Raw genomic sequence first — 16983 nt, 5'->3', positions numbered from 1 at the left:
CATAATTGTTTTAATTCAGCATTGGGTGTTTATGTGTGCATGTGTGTGCGTCTGATTATGTTTTGAGGGTTCATTGCAGCTTTTCTTTCACATTTGAATCATGAACTTCCCAGACTAGGACCTCAGAACCCTTAAAGGCATAAGTCCATACACAGCTTATGTAATTTTACACTCTAAAAAAGGCTGCGCTGTTTCAACCAGTGTTGGGTGTAACTAGTTACTAAGTAATTAGTTACTGTAATTTAATTACTTTTCCCTTGAAAAAGTAAAGTAAGGGATTACTCTTATTTTTTCTGTAATTTAATTACAGTTACTTCTGAAGTAATTGAACTAAATACTGTTTAGACTGTAGAACAATCAAAAATTTAAAGTCTGATGTTAAAAATGCATGTTTTTATCTATCCTTCTCACTTTAAATACTATGGTGAGTTGATTATATCCTTCTCACTGTTAACTAGTTGGTTATTATCATGAATATTAATGGGATATTGGCTGTTTATTAGTACTTAAAAAGCACATATTAATGCCTTATTCTGCATGACCATATTCTAAATCCTTAATCCTACCCAATACCTAAACTTAACAACTACTTTATAAACAGTAATTAGGACTCTTTATTGAGGCAAAAAAAAAAAAAGTACAAACATGGGTTGAAACAACCCAGCATTTTTAGAGTATAGTACTTTTACTAAAGTTTTTCATCTACTATTTATTATTTTATTCCAGCATTTTACTAAAAATTATTTAGTGTTAGTTTAATTTTCCATATATGATATAAGTAAATGGGCACTGGGTCAGTCAAGCTTCAATTCTCATAAAACACCATAAAACCATCATTAATATAATCTACACAACTCAAGTGCTATATTCATAAAAAGTCATAAAATAACTTTTCTGTGAGGAACAGACCAACATTTATATTATTATTGACAAACTATCCCTTTAATAACTGATTTGACAGTATCTTGCAGTAACTCATTATTCATTATTTGGCAATAATGAAAGTGTTTTGACAGGTAAAAAGGGAAAAAAAAACAGTAGGAGAAAGTGTGATGGAGAGAAGGAAATATATCATATATGGTGAAAATGTTTAATGGACCATCTTTAAGCTAATTTGATCTGAGATTTATGTAGACGATCAAACCTCCACCTTACAGGCGCCTCTTCCTCATTGCTGGTTTTGTCATTGCATTTTTTCATTACAACAAGCAAGTTCCTTAGATTTTTCTCAGAAGCGTTTAATGTATTCATCAGCAACATGTCCTGAAGCGGTGGAAGTACATCTTTGTTTTATGTGAATTAAAGAAGCACTGATGCACAGCCCTGTTCTGCTGCAACTAAAATCTGGTATGCTCTTGAAAAACTCTACTAAATCAACAGGATTGTGCACCGGTTCAGACGAGGAAATGATTCTGACGCTCTGAAATTCAGTGCCATTAGCATTCCGACGGTGGCATTAACTTTAAGGCACAATCTGCACTGCTTTCAAGTTGAAACGGGAACCCTGAACTGAAAAGCAGACAGTTTTGTGTAGCATTAGTGGCAGCGGCAGACAGCTCACACTTCTCCTCTGGTCTTTCCTTTAGACACATCTGCGCTTTCTCCACCTCATATGGCAAAAGAGCTCTGAAAAATGTCGGGATTTACAAGGTGACAAAAAATGACATTGCCTTCTAGCCAGAGCATGTGCTTTTGTATTGTTAGAAACTTCCTAAATGGACTTTTGGGAAATTTATGAGGAAATGCGGCAGGATAAATGGTCTTCTCTTGTTTCTGGGATGTATGAATTTAGAAGGTGAGATATTTGTTTTTGTAAATTGAATTCAGATACACGATTCGGAGACTATGCAAAATCAATTGCACATTTTATCAAGACCAAATTGTCTTGGCGGTGGTCCTCCTTAACAGCGCTTTCTTTTATTCCACAGTTAATTACAATCTCGTATAATGAGAGACTTGACTTCATGGCAACACTTGAGGCTTTCTTTGAACTATTTTCTCCTCTTTTGTATCCTGTTACCCTGCGTTTCAGATCTGTTAATGAGTCTGAACACAATTAGCCCACCATTTTGACATCTTAATTGCTGCTATTTGATCCGGGAGATCTGGTTCCCTCACAGATGCAGCACTTAGCTTGATCTTATAGATTATTGCACCCGGAAGGTTCTTCCCTTAAATGTAGCTAACAGGTTGAGAATTAATGAATCTTCAGCCTTATATATCCTAACATGTCTTTTCACTTCTAGTCTTTCGCATTCATCATTAAACCTTTCACTGAAATTTCTGGCTTTTTTTTTTTTTTTTTTAGGGTTTTCCCACTCTTCTTTGGCACCGTCAGAGTTTTGCTTTGTTGTCATGGTGCTGAGCCATCACAGTTGTCTTGGCAACATGTGTCAGTTTTCATGGAGAGCATATAAATGTCATGCAAAAAAGAGACGATTTGCGAATCAAAGTCTCTGCTGCCAGGAGTTTGTATCGGATGGTATCCGAACTGCCATGTTCAGCACGAGTTTCAGCAACCACCATAAATAGCACAACACACACACACACCTACACCTGTCCTGGAAGTGCCACAGTTATCCAAGTATTAATACAGCAAATTATCTTTGTGCTGCTGATTATAAGTAGGATTTATTATTGTTATTATTATTATTATTATTATTATCATAATAGCTCAGTGGCCTGGCCATTTTAGATCAGGTGTCAGTCCACTTTTGATTCACACTATTGTTTCCTGGAACCAGGACCACATGTTGGGTTTTTGTGTTTTATCGGGACATATACATAATGATTTTTATACTGTACAAACTGTATATTCTATCCCCTAACCCTAACCTTAAACACAACCCTCACAGAAAACTTTCTACACTTTTAGATTTTCAAAAAACATCACTTAGTATGATTTATAAGCTGTTTTCCTCATGGGGACCAAAAATAATGTCCCCACAAGGACAAGGATTTCAGATATTGCCATCTTTGTGGTGACATTTTGCCCCCATAATGTAAGGTTTTAGTTTAATATTTTTTAAATATTCTTTTATCTTTTTTTTTTTATCTTCTTTTAATTCTTTATATTATATTAAATATTTTTATATTATAAATGTAATATTTTATATAATGGCTTGTGAAATTATTCAGAATTGAATAAATAGTATTAGTAATAATCAATTGAATATTAAAAAAAATATATAAAATATTATTAATATTAATAAATAAGTTGTTTATTATAAATATTTTATATAACTGTAAAATAATTGAATAAATAATATTAGTAACAATAAATTTAATTAGAAAATTTGTATGCAGTTGTAATATTTTAATGATTATTTATTATTATTATGTTAATATTATTTTTATTCAGATTTTTTAAAGTTTTGTATTTTTTAAACTATTCATTTAAGTAACTGATTAATTCTTATTTTATTAAATATTGTTTGTTATATTATAAATGTAATATTTTATATAATGGCTTGTCAAATTATTCAAAATATTATATTAAAAAATAATATTAATAATCAATTGTATATTATAAAAAAATATTCCTAATATTAATAAATAAGTTGTTTATTATATTATAAATATTTTATTATTTATATTATTTGTTATTAATATTTTTACTGCTTGTAAAACAATTAAATAAATAATTATAATAACAGTACATTTAATTAGAAAATTTGTATGCAGTACTAATATTTTAATGATCATTTATTGTTATTATTATTATTATTATTATTATTACTACTGCTACTAACAAATTAACTTTTTCTTGTACAGAACCAGCAGACCTCACATCTAGTTTGGCTTAAAAACCAGTTTGCTTTTAAAGTTACAGCCATTGCTTTGAAATCTCAGAAGGGATGTGGCACAGTTTGGCACCCAACCATGATGTAAGTAATTATTTTCAGACCGAAGCAAAGATTCATCGAGCATGTCCGTCTGCCGCCTCCACTAAAGCACCGAACATGTAAATATCGGGGACCTCATGTACTTCCTTTCTTCTTTCGCCACAAGTCCAGTGTGGAAACTTTTCGATTTTACATAGTTTAATGCTTTTCGGTTTGTCTCCAATTTACAAAGTGAATCTGAATTTATTATAAAGTAAATTGAAGTTTTTCATCTAAAATGCCACGGGGTCTGTGTGTGTGTGTGTGTGTGTGTGTGTGATAGCTTGACTTATTGATTATGGAGCACGGTGTGCCCAATTTCAAAGAGAAGAGTAGCAGTCGCCATGTAACTTCAGAGAATTCATTTGACTCGCTAAGGCCCTTCATGAGAAACATATGTCTGTATACTACTTCAGGTAATAAGATCTGCCTCCACTTGTAATGAAAGGACCCTGTACCATCCACACACACACAAACACCACCGTAAAAGTGCTCCCCCAAACAAAAAGAAAGGGAAAAGCAATTTCTATTTTTGCTCTTAGCTTCTCAGTGGAATGAAATCTTGAGAATTTTTCTAGATCTGCCGCTGTTCTCTCTACTCTAATCGTTATGTGTGTTTGTGTTCACTTTGGCCTGAGAGACAGTCAACTGTCTGCGTTGTACAGATTTCTATCCGATGTGTCGGGATGAGGTACAGTGTATCAGAGAAACACTTGTGCTAATTTATCAGCACATGGTGCTGATTGACAATCCGTCTGCCCCGAGGCTTGTGGGAAATCAGAGAGAGGGATTGAGAGGCAAAGCGTGAGAGAAAAAGAAGCGGATGATGGTGAGAAAAGAAAGGATGAGTTTGCATGCGGACACCCTCGGGAGGCTGGTTATGTTTTTTTTTTTTTTTCTCACTCTCAATTCTAGGACAACTGGGCCACGATCATCTTACAAGGTCCGATTGAGTTTCAGCACCAGTTGAAAAGAATGTGTCATCTTTTATTTTCCATGGAGTGTTATTATGTTCATAACAAGTGGTGATTGTGTTGCATGTTTGTGTGTGGTATGCTAACTCATAAATTAGTATTATATTATCTCGATGGTGTTTTTACACATAGTTTCTTTATCATGCTGAAACTAAAATTTGTTTGTTATGTTGATTTTTGGTCCATTTTATACCAGGTCTCAGTCCACTTTCGATTTACACTATTGTTTCTGTGAACCGGGACCATAATATTATATTATATTTATTATTATAATAGTTATTATTATATTATTACATTATCATATTTGTGTGTTTTTACATTTGAAAATTATTCCCGTAACACTTTTACAATAAGGTTTCATTAGATAACATTAGTTAACTAACAATGAACAACAGAATTTATTAATCTTAATGTTATTTTGAACATTCACTAATACATTTTTAGGACTTTTAGGAAGTCATATCTGTTAACATTAGTTAATGCACTGTAAACTAACAGTTGTATTTTTAAGAACTAACATTAACAAAGGTGAATAAATGCTGTAAAATGTATATTACTCATTGTTAATTGTTAATGCATTAACTAGTGTTAACAAATGAGACCTTGTAAAGTGTTATTTTTACTTTAAATAATTGATTTTTGTTCTTGTTTAATTCTTTTAAATCTTTTTTATTGATGAATAATTGATTTAATAAATTTCTAAATATTTATAATAGCTTGTGAAATAATTCAAAACTAAATTATAATATTTAAAATAATAATATTATTAATAATAAACTGAATATTTGAAAATTACATTGTAGTAATATCTTTCATTATAAGTTCTTCGACTGAGGATATCATTTTTTATTTTTTTTTTTTGGCATAAAGCCGAAGGAACAGAGTCTCTTTGTGAATTTTTTTTTTATACATTCCTCATTCTGTCATCTCCATAAATCTCGAATAAACTCGTCACCCTCACATTTGCGGGGTAACAGCCAATAAGTTTTAGAATTACACAAATGTGACAAAAAAAAAAAAGTGAGCCCAACAAAACTTTGAATAGGAATAGACTTGAATGTGAAACTAAAGTTTAATATGTGAAATGCCTCAGCGGTTATGTAGATGCAGTAGTCGCTGTCTGTGAGTGTGTTTGTGTGTGTATGTGTGAAAGTAAGGCAGTGGAGCTTGATACACTCCGTGTTTAGAGGTCGAGGTGACAGAATGGCAACCTACTCTGTCATGCTCTCCCCCCCTCTGATTTCTCTCTCTCTCTCGACTGCTTTGGCCTGTAGAAGAGATGCTGGTGAAAGATATAAACCCTGTTTTTTGTATGTGCATATCTCTCCTCATCCGTCTCTGCATTTCAAATGTGAGAGGGACAGACACACCAGCCTGCTCTGTGACAGCCAACCCATACCTTTTCACCTTTAAAAAACACAACAACACAATAGACTTAACTGATAGAAAGAGCACAAACGACCTCATGTCTGAGGAGAACAAAATGGAACTTTTTAAAGCGGTGAGTAAAACTTTCTTTAATCTGTAGTCTTTCTTTAACAGCTTTCCGAATCCGGAAAGTGAGTCTCCTCATTTATTGGAACTAGTCGCCTTTTATCTGAATTTTCTAGGTGAAGAGATGTCATGATACTTTTTTGGGACAAAACAACAAATACACAAAGGCAGGTGTATAGAAAGAGAAGGGAGAGAGCGTGTGTACAGGTAAAATATCTACAAATGAGGTAACGTGTTGTGACAGCTGAGCGAATCGTGAATAGATGTTAGACGCAGACTCTGTGTCCTAAAAGGGTGACGACTCCGCTTCATTTGGGTTTCCCACCCTGTATGATAACGCAGAGTGGGATTAAAAAATGTGCAGGTGAGGCCGTGTGCAATAGCGGTCCCTGTCACTGCGCCCCCTTATTAAGATAAATATTGCGATGGGGGGATTTTCAGCAGCGGCTGGAAAAAAGGACAGACGCATTTATCTTCCCTCTGTTGGTGTTTTGGGTTTGTTGGGGAAATAGGTTTAAGCCCCTTTAACTCACCCCCAATGTATGGAAATGTATGTGCATTTTTAAAGCAGGGGGGGCTAAATTTATTTCCCCCTACACATCCGAGTAGGAACTGATAGACCCGCAGATGGCATGATAGATGGACATGTACATATAGAGACAAACAGACAGCAACCCACATACATCCCCTATAGCCTTCCTGCAGTGTCCCATATCAACCCTTAACATATTCCATAGTTTTACATAATTCTGTTGCTCTGTGCTTCAGAGATAATGATTATATAGGCCTGCATAAATATATATATATATATATATATATATGTGTATATATATACTTAGTGTATGTGTGTGTGTGTGTGTATATATATACATACATACATACATTATATAATATGAAGAAAACTGCTGTTTAATATTTAAAAGGAGAATATTTTATATGATTTTTCTCTCTATCAGTGAAAGATCCTATTTTAAGGGTCTGATGCTTCATTTTTTATATAAATAAGATATAAGTAGGGAAGGTTTGTAGGTCCTACAGAATGCTAATGATTTGCGGAAAGTTAATTTGGGGTTTGTAATTAAAATTCATTCAACCATTAGGGAAATTCAGAGATCAAACATATATTTGATTTTATGCAGATATTGGCATAAATTGCAAATATTGTTCACCGGCTGAAGCCAGAAATATGTTTCCGGTGAATTAATAAGGAATTATTGTGAAAGTAATATTGCATTAACATTCGAAATTAATCATCTGAAATCATAGTAGTTTAGTTTTATGTGATAATGTGCTGAAGTATCGCTTTAAAATGGTAAAAACCAATTCTGCCTTTTTTCATTCAAAAAAATATTTGAGAAATGGCATGTTTTTGAATATGCCTTTTGGATCAAAAAAATTATATTTTCTTCCTTGCATGTTCTTGCAATCTTCTAGCTTTGTGTTCATTCCAGACACATCTAGAATAAACTAGTTTAATTTAATCTTTTTGCTTGGGGTGGGAAATATTTTCTGTTCTTATTTTTTTATTTATTAATTTTTTTCCCGGTTGTTTTTCATTTCCATGCAGACTTGATTCAGGTTGTGAGTCGCAGCTAGCCAATTGTCTGTCCTCCATTTCCACTCAAGTAAGACACATGATGTTGATCCATCAACGGTATGGCCGACAGAAAACGTTCAGGATCTTTTTTGCCCGCCGTCAGCAGGATGCGTAAAAGAATCTCCTTTTTTCCATTTAGGTGGAGAGGAAATTTGCAACACGGCAGAACCCCCTTCTATAACCAAATGTAATGCTCAGGATTTATTTTCATAAGGTGCGCATGTGACTTAATCCCTTTACCAAATGTTTATAGGCCAGTGGCGGAGTGGAGGTTTGCGGGTGAACTAGCATCACAGCGCTCAAAGGTCCTAGGAAATGACCTGCAGTCAGCCAATTGAGGATATCCTTGAACTTGACTGAGGCAGAGAGAGGGAGGGAAATGACAGAGCTGGAGGAAAACAAAGGCGACCGGGCCGCAGCTACCCACAGCCTCAGCATCAGCCTCCCTCTGCAGGGTCGGGGGCGAGTCCCGCGGGAAACAGCCATAGGCTGGGGAATCTCGTAGGTTAAACCAGGGGGGTGCGGCTACGTAAAGCCTCCTGACCAAAACACACACTTTTAAACCCCACCCGTCCGGCCCAGATCAGCCGAATTTGCTTTTAATAGCTGCAGAAAAAGACAGTCAGAACAGCGGCTAATTGCCCATATAAGAAAACCAAAGGTCTTTGTTGCAAATTGGCAGAAAAGCATCTGCCCTGAATTTGATAGGATCCCCTTAGTCACACTTGTATCCATTATAAAAAAGCCAGAATAAGTACAAAATGTGGCCAAAATATGTGTGTAATTGTGACTGAGTTTAGCTACCACCCATGTTTCTTAATACAACGACCCGGCAGATTCAAGATAAACAAGTTCAGCAAACATATCAAATTCTGTGTATTTTATTGTTGCTGAAGCCTCATGTATTTTAATACTGGTAAAGTCCCGGCTGGATTCCAATTAAAAACAGGTTTTCCTCTGCCCTGAGGGAGAACGGCTAATTATTCTGTTGTGGCGGAGGGGGGTATATTAGCTGTACACAGCTAATATACAGTACGCTTTCATCTTTTGTGTTCTTTATTCAATTTTAATAGTGTTAGCTCAAAATAATTGCTTAATTAGAGTAAGTGGGTAGAGACAGAATGGGGATGCTGCTGTCTCTGAGGAGAAACCTGGAACTGTAGAACAGGCTCTGTGGATTTAATACAGCCCAGGCCTGACACTAACCTTCAGAATGTGGAACGCTCTTTTACCTTTCTTCTGGGGATGGTGGGATTTGGTTGTGTTGTGTGCATTATGTTTAAGTATAATGCACACAGCCTGAAGTATCTATATATTAGGTCTCAAAATGCTTAAGCCACACTTAAAAATTGTACAAATGTCATTGGATAAGAAAACAAAATATCAAAGCAAGCGGTTTTTATCTTGAAGAAATGCACACACTTTTTAAGTAAAACATTACAGTTTTGGACAACTCTGTTAGGACACCTTTGTGGCTTCATACATTCAGTAAAATGCATTTAAGAACCAGTTGGTAGTCATTGCAAAAGTGGCACATAAAATTAATAATGATTCAATCTTTTGTTTGCACATGCCACTTTGATTAATATTTGGAATGTAAAGGTTTTTCTTTTGCGCTTTTGAAATATTTCAAGTACTTCAGATGACAACATTGTCAAAAGATCCCCGTTCACGCGGATCCTCGAAAATAACTAAAAACACTGTATTATGGCTGCCGGGCCAGTAGTTGGCGAAGTCAGAATTAGAATTAGTTGGCGATGTTGGAATTTGGCTTATGTAAATAATGCATCTCTGCTGGTCATAGTAGTGGTAAAGTAGTGGCAGTAAATCTACACTTTCTCCTCAGTATCTTAAGCAGCACAAACACAGTACTGTAGTCTGCCATTGTTGTTTAGGTTGTCAAATACTGCATAATATGCATGCGCATGACATGACCCTTTTCACAAATTTGCATTTTTGTAATTTAAACAGAGACGATAATGGATTTATTTTCAAAATCTTGCACTTTGAAACCTGTTTTCAAAAGTTTGCATTTTTAGTTCCCCAAAATGCTGTTGTTGTGTAAATGAATGGCCAAAATGCATAAAAATCTTTTTTTTTTTCCCCAAAAAACAACACTCTAAAAAATGCTGGGTTAAAAACAACCCAAGTTTGGTTAAATATGGACAAACCCAGCAGGTTGGGTTAAAGGGCACCTAATATGCCCTCTTTCACAAGATGTAATATAAGTCTCTGGTCTGGTCAAGTTTCAGCTTAAAATAACCCACAAATTTGCCCCTATTTGGGGGTGAGCAAAAACATGCCTTTTACTATATTACTATATTGCTGGCTAAAAAATAAATCCAAAATTGGTTGAAAAAAATGGCTGGGTTTGTCCATATTTAACCCAGCATTTTTTAGAGTGAATATACAATGAAAAGGTCACACTTTAGTTTAGGGTCTAATTCTATTAACTAACCATTAACTATGACTTTTGCCTCAATAAACTTCTAAATTACTGCTTATTAATAGTTATTAAGGTAGTTGTTAAAGGGTTAGTTCAGCCAAAAATGAAATTTCTGTCATCAATTCATGTACCACTGTAGTCACATTGTAGTCTGTAGTCTGATGAACGGCATGAGGGTGAGTAATTAATGACAGAAATTTCATTTTTGGGTAAACTAATACTTTAAATTTAAGTATTGGGTAGGATTAAGGGATGTAGAACTTTGCCATGTATAATAAGGCATTAAAATGTGTTTATATGTACTAAAAAACTAAAGACAGTATCCTAATAAATGCATGCTAATAAGCAAGTAGTTAATAATGAGAATTGGACCATAAACTAAAGTGTTACCGTTAAAGTAATTGGGGTCCAGTGTCGTTTCGGACCCCATTGAATTTAACATTTAAAAAAAAAAAATCTTCTGTGTTGTTCAGAAGAAAGCAGCCATTCATGTTTGGAGCGACATGAGGGTGAGTAAACAATGACAGAATTCTCATTTTTTGGTGAACTGGAATTCGTTTTGGAGCCACAGAAAAGACAACAACATTCTTCATTCCTAAAGCATTATTAGTCCTATTAAAAATGAACGCTTGTAGATATGAAGGTAAGCTTAAAAAGATGCCACAACAGAATAATTGTCCGACCGGCCAATTGAGTGTTATACAATATGTAATATATGGGTATTTTGTACAGCCTCCAGCCACCAAGATGTTTTCAATTTAACATGGCTCTACGATCATGATATCACTTTCTCTGAGCTGTTCCAGATCAGGATGGCCACAGCCATCCGAGGTGATCACCTCGTCCAACTCAAAGGCTTTCTTGAGGAAGAGTAATTCCACAGTTGCTGAGGTACTGAAAAAGCAATCTGCAAAAATACCCCAGGGTCATGTCTTTGGTCGGATGATTTGTGTGAAATGTCATATATTAAATATAAGTTCGACATTGAGCCACACACTGTAAAAAGTGCTGTTTCCCCCCAGCCGTGTTTTAGGTCAAAGCAAATGGTCACAAAGGAGACAGAACTCTTCCACCGTCACACACACGCACTCCATCTTTCCAATCTTAGAACGGGTGGAGGCCAGAAATGACACGCAGCTGCATTTCATTTGCAAATGCGAGCAAAACTTTTTCTTTCATTTGTTTTTCACTTTTTTTTCCCCTCCCAGAATTCACAATTCACTCCAATTGACGTTTGTGCTTTTCCTGCACCTCTGTCTTATCTGGTGTGGGTTTCATCTGCCATGCAATAAGAAAAGGACAAAGCTTGTAACTAATTCATAAAGTCCAGCCGTCTCCTGAGAGGTGCCGGAAAGAGAACGCTGTCTCTGGGGATGTCAGAAAGTCAGTCAAGCCAGCAATCCTGCTGTCCATTCGACTCCATGAGATATGACAGAAGAGCTACAAAGCATGTCGTTCTCAAGAAGGACAATTGATGTTTTCCTTTTTTTTCCTCCCCTTCCTTTTTTCTGTCTATGTGTTGTTTGTTTTCTGACTTTTTTTCTCGAAAGTTTCCTCTCGAGGCAATTGCGAAAAAGCATTTAGATGGTTCTCAGCTCTTGCCGTACTTCAAAAAAAAAAGAAAAAAAAAAAGTGGAAATCTATTGGTCTCACATACTGAATAATAACATGCAGGATATGAGCTGGCATGCTTTTCGTATTTGAACCGTATGTTGTTTTTGTTTGTACATACATAAATATAAATAAGTTAATGGATTTGCCCTCAGAGCCTTGCATAAGCCTTTCTAATATCAATTAATTGACATGCATTTGTCTAAAACAAACCGAAGTCTTTTTATCCATGCAGATTGCTGTGCTATGCCACTTTCTGTTGGTCTCGTACAGCAGGTTTACCGATTTATCAATTTAACCTTGAAGGTGTTGTTTCACAGGTGTCTATAGTATTGCAATAAAGCTTTGAACACATGCAAAGTATAAACTGTATGAGAGGTCGGGATGGTTTTATTATGTTTCACTTTAATATCTGTAACTCTGTATTGTTTTTTTTTTTTTTTTTAGTGCTGTGTATCTTGAACTTTGATGTTACCACATTTATCTGCTACAGATTTTATATTATTTTGAAATTTTACAACTTATCCCTAAACTGTGTAAATGATTGTCAAGTACAAAAAGCAATTTTGTTGCAAACTACCTCACCACCAGGGTGATTTGTAACAGCAGGTGGGATAAGTGGTAGCATTAGAAAACATGGACATTATTTTAAATTGTGTACATTTATTCATATTTTTGTGTTAAATTTCATTATGTTTTAATGTATAGACACACAAATGTATAGAAAAAAAAGGTTTCAAAAGTTTGAGGTCTGTAATAAAGAAGTCTCTTGTGTCATTTTTGATTAATTGAATGCATCTTTGCTGTATAAAAGTATTAATTTCTTTAAAAAGAATCTTACTGACCCCAACTTTTGAACGGTAGTGTTAAGTATGTACAATTCTGCTCATAATTTTACACACCCTTGCAGAATATGCATTAAGAGCCGGGGTGTGTGAACTTTTTGAATTGGATGATCAGGGTAAATTGTACTTATTTTGTCACCCTTATGTTATTCCAAACCAGTTTCTTTCTTCTGTTGAACACAAAAGAAGATATTTTGAAGAATGTTGGTAACCAGACAGTTGACAGTAGCCATTGACTTCCATAGTATTTTTTTTTCATACTATGGTTAATGTCAATGGCTACCGTAAACTGTTTGGTTACCAACATTATTCAGAATATCTTCTTTTTAGTTCAGCAGAAGAAAGAATCTCAGTAACACTTTATTTAAGGTGACACATTATTGCATTTACTTACTATAGTAATAACAGTAAATAATGGATAATTACAAGTAACTAACCCTAAACCAAACCCTAACCGTAACTCTATAGTACGTACATGTTAATTAATACTTACTTGGGAAAGTACAATGTAACTACGTCACCTTAAAATAAAGTGTAACCAGAAACTCGTACAGGTTTGGAACAACATAAGAGTGAGTAAATGATGACAGAATTTTCATTTTTGGGTGAACTATCCCTTTAATGTATCATGTTGCCATCTTAAGCATCAGTGAATGTTCTTTAATGTTTTTTAATAGTTGTGTAATATGAATCCCTCAATTGTCCTCAGTGTGGAAAAATGCATCTAGGACAGTACTAAAAAACATGCCATTTTTAATGATCCCTCTGTTTTTGGTATGTAAACTTATGAGCAGAACTGTATATAAATGTCAATTTCACAATTGGGAAAGTACACTGTAAAAATGACCGTGATTTTAACAGTAAAAGACTGTAAAAATGCTGCGGTGAAAAACTGTTAATTGGTTTACAGAAAGTGCCCGTACTATATACGGTGAATAACTGTAATAGATCTAACGGTACATTTAATGTAATTTTACGGTAAAATACCGTTAAATTCACAGTTTTTGGAAGTGAAAATAACAATTCATTGTAAAATTTACAGTGAAAAACCGTAAATTGACATTCCCACAATTCCCTGCGTGACACTTCACATTTGATATATTTTCGTTTAAATAACTCTGTTTCTTCTTAGTTTTTCTAATTTTTTTTCTAATCAGTTATGTACATTAGGGTTTTATGTTACACCTAATGTTAAATTAATGTTTATTGCATTTTTAAAATGTCCTGTGTGTTACCATGATGGTGTTTAGTGTGTATGTGAATGACACTGTGTGCACCTTCTATATGTTAGTGTTGTCCTTCTCAGCTTGTGGAAAAGCTGCTTGTGATGAACTTTGATTAATCATGTGACTCTCATCACCACTGTGTTTGGTGACTGTCAGTGTATTATAAAGGTGCAAAACAGATATTAGTACTTCATTAGTAGTTGGTAAATTAACATTAATATCAGTTAATGAAATATGTTATTTTACCGTAAATTTAACAGATTTTTTTTTCTGGCACCCACAGCTGCGGTTTTTTTACCGTAAATTTTACTGGGATTTTTTTTTACAGTGTAGTGTTAGAACCTTCCTGTCTGCTCAGAACTTTGGAGTCAAAATTGAATCAAATTAAACAAGATAATCTGTTGATTCAAATTATCCCTGTTTTGTCATTTAACATCCATTAACTTATTAAATGAAAAACCAGAAGTGAAATGTAGCTTTTTTTTGCCTCAGAATTGTTTTTTGGCCTCTAAAATCCTTTATATGTGTTCACAGAGATTTGACTGTTGCCTATGATTTCATCAAAGATTTCATCCCTCTACCTAAGTGGTTAAAGTGATGGTCTGGGGCAAGCTACAGCGATCCCTGGTCTCCCCTATACATGTGCACCCACACATGCCGTAAAACTTCAAAGCAGAACTCAAACTATATTACCAGACTAGTTGATGTAGGCGAGGAACAGCGTATTGTTCACTTGTGTATGGGAGGAGATGAAACCCATCTTGAGTTATTTCTAAATTGTAATGCTCCCAACTAGTCTTTAATCTTTCATTAGGGCTGCGCAATGTCTAAATTCATATGAGCTGAATCAATCGCTACCTTGAGGACTTTGATGAGTGTGTTTTGCTAGATTTTGATCCTTCTTTATACATTTATGAGCATTTTGAGGATGGGGAAAACAGAAATATGCACCAGAGGCATGTGTGATGTGGGCACATCCAAGAATCCATAATGGATCAGACAAGAAGCTCATTATGAAGATTTGCCTAGGGTCAGCCTCTCGGTAGCACAGGATGGCGAATCTTGAACAATGGAGGTCTTAAAAGGGAGAAGGATCAAAGGGCCCAAACAGGCCATCACAATCCAATTGAAATGTTTTCTGGGCATCATAAGGAGGTAATGGATGGACGCGCAGCAAAAAAATGTGGTGGCCATTTTGAATGCGGCCCAAATTACAGTGTTTTGAAGAGTAGATGGAAAATTCACATGACAGACTTGTGCACTTCTCAGCTTTGCATTGTGTTGGGTCTGAAGCCAGTCATTATAGACGCCCAAATGCATTTCACACACCTCGGTAATGAGCCTAAAGCATATTTTCTGTTTGGGTTTTAGTCTCAAAGATTTGTACATAATGGTTATTGTATAAAAATATTGAAATAATGTGTCCAATAAATTCTTAGCACATTTTTTGTCTCCTCCAGTCCAAATAATGCGTCATCCAGCTTCTAGCTGCATTCATTGGCCGTCTCCCCTGTTTCCTGTCTAGTGTCGGTTTGTGCGAGTGCTTTAGATCAGGTCGCCAGATGATGAGGAGGTCGTCCTGCCCCCTTCAGCCCCAGGTAAGTGTCCACCTCTCACACCAATGATGAATATGTGCTTATGTATATAGACAGCATGTCACCCACGTGCAAAATCAACCTGTACAATGGCATGTTGGGACCGGACAGGTACCAGAAGTGTGCTTATGACATGCGTCAAAGAAAAGTGTATATCTGACCTTGTTTCAGCTGCTGTCAAAGTAGCCTAAAAAGTCAACAAACAGAGAATTTCTATTGTCATTTATTCACCCTTATATCATTCTAAATCTGGATGACTTTTTTCTTACAGGAAGATTTTGTTATAACGTTATTCTTTTTTATTCAAACAAACACAATGACTGGTGACTGAAGCGTTCCGACTTTAGAAATTAAAAGCACTATAATATACAATTAAAGGGGACCTATAATGCCCCTTTTACATGATGTAATATAAGCCTCTGGTGTCCCCAGAATGTGTCTGTGAAGTTTCAGCTCAAAATACCCCACAGATCATTTATTATAGCTTGTCAAATTTGCCCCTATTTGGGTGTGAGCAAAAACACGCCGTTTTTATGTGTGTCCCTTAAAATGCAAATTAGGTGCTTCTCTCGGCCCACTTACCAGAAGAGGGCGAAGCTTTAACAGCTCATGCTTCAGTTGCTCAACAACAACAAAACTGGAGAATCTCACGCAGCCAAAATGAATCATTTGTTATGTTGTTGTAACGTTGTTCATCCTGTCTGTCAGACACTGATGGAGAGACTCAGGAAGAAGTTACAACTTATAAAATGCATATGGATGTTTCTGAACGGTTAGTGGATACGTTTGTATAGTTGTTGTGGAGTTGATTCAACTCATCGACTAGCATGTGCCGTCATGTTAATCTTTTGTGCAAATCCAGCGTTGAATTGATCCTCGTTTGGGAAGCATTCCTACGTAAAAGACGATATGGCAACAACACTCTACTGCAACAACTCTTCCTCTTCTCTAAAGCAGCCCAACATGTCCTCACCCCCTTTGTTGCGCATTCTCGGAGGCAGGGTTTATGTAAATTTTAGGGTTAGTGATGTCATTAACCTGGGACGAAGCTTGTTATGGTCCCTTCCAGCCATTTGTTGTAGTCCTTAAACAGAGAATTCTTTAAAAGAAAATATCTCCTTCTTGCATTGAACTTTGAGCATCGTAACATTGCAGACGACGTTTATGCTCTAAGAGCAACTTTACACACTAACTAAAGTTAAAAAAGTAAAATCATAATCAACCACCCCTTTAAGGTAGTCCATACAAATTTCAAGACTTGAAGTCACATGATAGCTTTGTGTGAGAAACAGACTGAAATTTAAGCTGTTG

General features: G+C 35.4%; 1 protein-coding gene across 10 annotated transcripts in view; it reads left to right on the top strand.

Moving 5' to 3' along the window:
* zfhx4 (zinc finger homeobox 4) overlaps window positions 1-16983 on the top strand; it is a 293522-nt gene that overhangs the window by 190450 nt on the left and 86089 nt on the right. For all 10 annotated transcript variants that reach the window (XM_048174499.1, XM_048174498.1, XM_048174497.1 and 7 more), the window contains one exon: window positions 15603-15675. The gene's annotated coding sequence lies outside the window, so the exon portion shown is untranslated. The remainder of the gene's footprint in view (window positions 1-15602; window positions 15676-16983) is intronic.

Source organism: Megalobrama amblycephala, linkage group LG22 (assembly GCF_018812025.1).
Source record: "Megalobrama amblycephala isolate DHTTF-2021 linkage group LG22, ASM1881202v1, whole genome shotgun sequence".
NCBI lineage: Eukaryota > Metazoa > Chordata > Actinopteri > Cypriniformes > Xenocyprididae > Megalobrama > Megalobrama amblycephala.
Note: the sequence above shows the minus strand (reverse complement) of the source record. Positions and strands in the feature narration are given on the sequence as shown.